The sequence below is a fragment of the Serinus canaria genome, chromosome Z (genome assembly GCF_022539315.1).
Source record: "Serinus canaria isolate serCan28SL12 chromosome Z, serCan2020, whole genome shotgun sequence".
Taxonomy (NCBI): domain Eukaryota; kingdom Metazoa; phylum Chordata; class Aves; order Passeriformes; family Fringillidae; genus Serinus; species Serinus canaria.
Window position 1 is genome coordinate 75,627,443 of NC_066343.1, and position 3,058 is coordinate 75,630,500.

General features: G+C 56.1%; 1 long non-coding RNA gene across 1 annotated transcript; it reads left to right on the forward strand.

The window, feature by feature from the left end:
- The first annotated feature begins 225 nt into the window (after positions 1 to 225).
- Positions 226 to 2,984, forward strand: LOC108963582 (uncharacterized). Its single transcript, XR_007780443.1, has 3 exons — positions 226 to 489; positions 1,000 to 1,404; positions 2,126 to 2,984. It is a non-coding gene; the product is annotated as an uncharacterized LOC108963582 (long non-coding RNA).
- Positions 2,985 to 3,058: the final 74 nt, after the last annotated feature.

Genomic DNA, 3,058 nt, shown 5'->3' on the forward strand with positions numbered 1-3,058 from the left:
TGCCTCCGTTCTCCGCCTGCCCCCGCGGCGAGCGGCAGCCCCGGCAGTGGCCGGCGGCAGTGCTGCCGCCTTGTGGACAGGGAGCGGAACTGCGTGCGTGCACCTCTCAGGACGGCGCAAGCAAGAGCCTGGCAGGACCCTTCCGGAGCCGGGCCGAGCTCCAGACACCCTCAAGACGGCGCTGCCCCGGCGGGATTTTCCGCGGCGTTTTCGGGGGTACGGGCACGGGCTGCGGGCTTAGCGGCGCCGAGGGCGGGAGCAAACAGGCAGCGGCGGGGACGCCTCTCTCTGCGAGGTCCTGCCGACATCTGGGGGGTGGCCCGGCGCCGTGGCGTGCCGGGTGCCCGTCCTGTCCCGGGTGCATCCCCGCCGTCCCCGCTCTCCCCCGGCCGGGGGAAATGGAGGAAAACACAAAAGATCAGGGCAGAACAGTCTGCCCGCAGCCGGGAGTAGTCAGCAGGAGCCAGCAGCTGCTCTTTGCCAGTAAAGGTGAGACGTGCGGCGGGAGGGGGGTTTTCCTTTCAGGACTTCCCAGAGGAATTTCAGCTCCCAGCAGCCGAGCGCTGCTTGGAGTCCGGGCTGAGGCAGCCGGAGGTGGGGGTGCCGTTCACGTCCCCGCCAGCTGCTGCTGCCCGAAGGGCAACTCGTGGCAGCCTGGTGTCCGTGTGTGGAACCAGCTCCAGTGCTCAGGCAGCCCGGCGCAGTTCTTCATTGGATGTGTAGCAAACGTGGTGTTTCAAGCTAGGAGAGCTCTGTTCCCTGGGTGGGAAAGTCCTTGAAGTAGCCAAGGTGGGCTTGAATTGCTGAGAATTCCAAGCCTCGTGTCCCGCTATGATTCTTGATGCAATGTTTAAGTAGTTACCATCGAGTTGAGGCAGCATCGAGTGCATTTGTTAGAGTGACAGAAATTATTTTTCACATGGAAGTGTATTGGGATAAGCAACCCTCCTTAATGCGGAATGAAACGGTTTTCCTTCCTTTCCCTTTTTATCTTTCTAGACTGTGGAGCATCAGGGAGAATATTTGGCATAAAGAAATGAAAGGCACGAGGGAAGCTTCGTATTCCCAAGGGAATTCTTTGGGCACCACCTGCATCTTCTGAACTGCACCGATAATCCCGACTCTGGCAGAAACCTTCCAAAGCTGGAAGGAACAGGGAAGAAAATTCCAGGAGCAGTGGGAAGTGCTTTCTCACAGGTCACGGTGGTGTTGAGGTTCGCATGAGTTCCAGACATTCATAGGGCCTCTCCTGTTGCCTGCCCAGGACGGAGGCGGTGTTCCTTGAGTGGCTGCAGTTCCCTGCATGTGGAGGGAGCAGGTCCGTGCTGGAGAGTGGGAGAAAGGTCCCTGCTGCTTGCCGTGTCCTTGGTGGGCAGGCAGCTCTGCCCTTGGCCGGATGGGCTGGTGAGTATTGGATCAATGCTTTTATGTATTTAGTGACTTCTACGGATTTATTCCTCAGGTTTTTTGAGTTCACAGAATCATAAAGTAATTCAGGTTGGAACGGACTCCAAAGATTACTTTGTACCAAGCCTGCTGCTGTAGGCAGGGATATTTGCCCTAGAGCAGCTTGCTCAGAGCCTCATCCCAGAGCACCATTGGGCCTTGAACACTTCCAGGCACGGGGCAGCCCCAGCATCTCTGAGCAACCTGTGCCAGCCAGGTGCCAGAGGAGGAAGAAAGCCCTTCCCACCGGGAGCAGAGGCTGCTGCAGCTTCGTGCAGCCTCGTGTCACCGAGTGTGTGAGACAGAAAGGCCCTTCCCATGGATGGATGGCAGCACTTTTTCGGAAAAAGCAGAGCAATGGAACACCAAAGTAGCCTTCGGTTCTTCCAGCAGGTTTGGGAACAACTTGAAGGAGGAGCAGAGCTGGCCTGGTGCCTGCCAGCTCTGCAGGCAGTGGGGATGGAGAAGCAGCAATTTTCTGTCTTCTCGGCCGAGTCTTTAAAAATGAGGCGCTTTTCTGCAGCTCCTTTTCAAGCATTACATGAAAGTTCCCCCTAGAAGTCCAAAGGCAGCTTTTTCTTAGCAGAAGAAAGTCAGGAAGAGGCAAAGCAGGCAAAGACATCAGATAAGTCTGGATAAAAAACTTGGCTAAACTATTTTTTCTCCCTTTTCCAAACAGCCGATTTCGAAGCATTCTGCAGAGATCTGCCTGGGAGGAGAAGCAGAGCCAAGGACTGAGAACTGACATGTGAGCTCCGGTGAGGACTGCCGCTCCCCCTGCCTTGGTGTGGGACCTCCTGAGCTCCCCTTCCTGTGCTGGGAGTGTTTCTCCTCTCATCCAGCCAAGCCAGAGACCTCCTAGGGAACAAGCAGGGAAGGTTTAAGTATCGAGATCTCCCATGTAAGAAGCGACATGACAAAAGGAAATGGCCTCAAGTTGCAGCAGGGAAGGCTTAGGTTGGATTTGAGGAGAAATTTCTTCACTGGAAGGGTGGTCAGGCCTAGGAGCAGGCTGCCCAGGGAAGCCCCCATCCCTGGAGACATTTCAAGGGTGTCCAGATGTGGTGTTTAGGGACCTGGTTTGGGAGGGGCTTGGCAGTGCTGGGGCAACAGCTGGGCTCAGTGACCTTAGAGGCATTTTCCAACCTAAAGGATCCTATGGTTCTGAAAAGCCTTGACCCCTCTGGCTCTAACACAGCATCTGGATGCTGACAAAAAGAAGGCTGGTCATAGACATTCGAGGTCCCTATCCCACAGGGAGGGGACAAGCCGGTGTCACCTGCAGGGAGGGTCTCATCCCCAGAGAGCAGTCAGTGACTCCATCCCTGCCTGGGGCTCTGTGTGCACCCTCGGAGTGGACACCTGCCCTCAGGTTTCCCTCTGGGCATTCGGGGAGAGAACCAGGTCCATCCATGTGACAGCTCCAGGGCTTGCAGGCTTTTGGGCCTTGCAGCTGTGCGCCTTGTCACAAGGTGGCAGGGACATGACACTGCCTGGAAACGCTCCTGGCCTTGGATCCTTGCTGCTTTCCTCCTTAACTGATATGGACTTGCCAGCAATCCTCTGTCTTTTCTTTGAAACTGTCCTTGGGGTAATTCAAAGAGAGGATAAT